The 236-nt window shown below is 41.9% G+C and overlaps 1 protein-coding gene across 1 annotated transcript in view; it reads left to right on the top strand.

Moving 5' to 3' along the window:
* Positions 1-236, top strand: part of LOC116693541 (probable E3 ubiquitin-protein ligase HERC3) — a 28,303-nt gene that overhangs the window by 16,568 nt on the left and 11,499 nt on the right.

Raw genomic sequence — 236 nt, 5'->3', positions numbered from 1 at the left:
GTAACTTCAGAAAACACATGCAAATAGACAAAACACAAGCAAATTAAGACTTCACTAATTTGACAACACATGTGCAACATTCAGCAAACGCGCTGCATATACACACAACACAATCAAATGCATAAACGCGATGCAAAATGAAAGCACACAAACCACGAAAACAAATGCAACAAAAAACGCTGCATCCAGATTACACAACGGAAGTTCTCCAGGCCCTGCTCCCCCTAGAGGCCTGG

This window comes from Etheostoma spectabile, chromosome 8, assembly GCF_008692095.1.
Source record: "Etheostoma spectabile isolate EspeVRDwgs_2016 chromosome 8, UIUC_Espe_1.0, whole genome shotgun sequence".
In the NCBI taxonomy this organism is placed as follows: Eukaryota; Metazoa; Chordata; class Actinopteri; order Perciformes; family Percidae; genus Etheostoma; species Etheostoma spectabile.
Note: the sequence above shows the minus strand (reverse complement) of the source record. Positions and strands in the feature narration are given on the sequence as shown.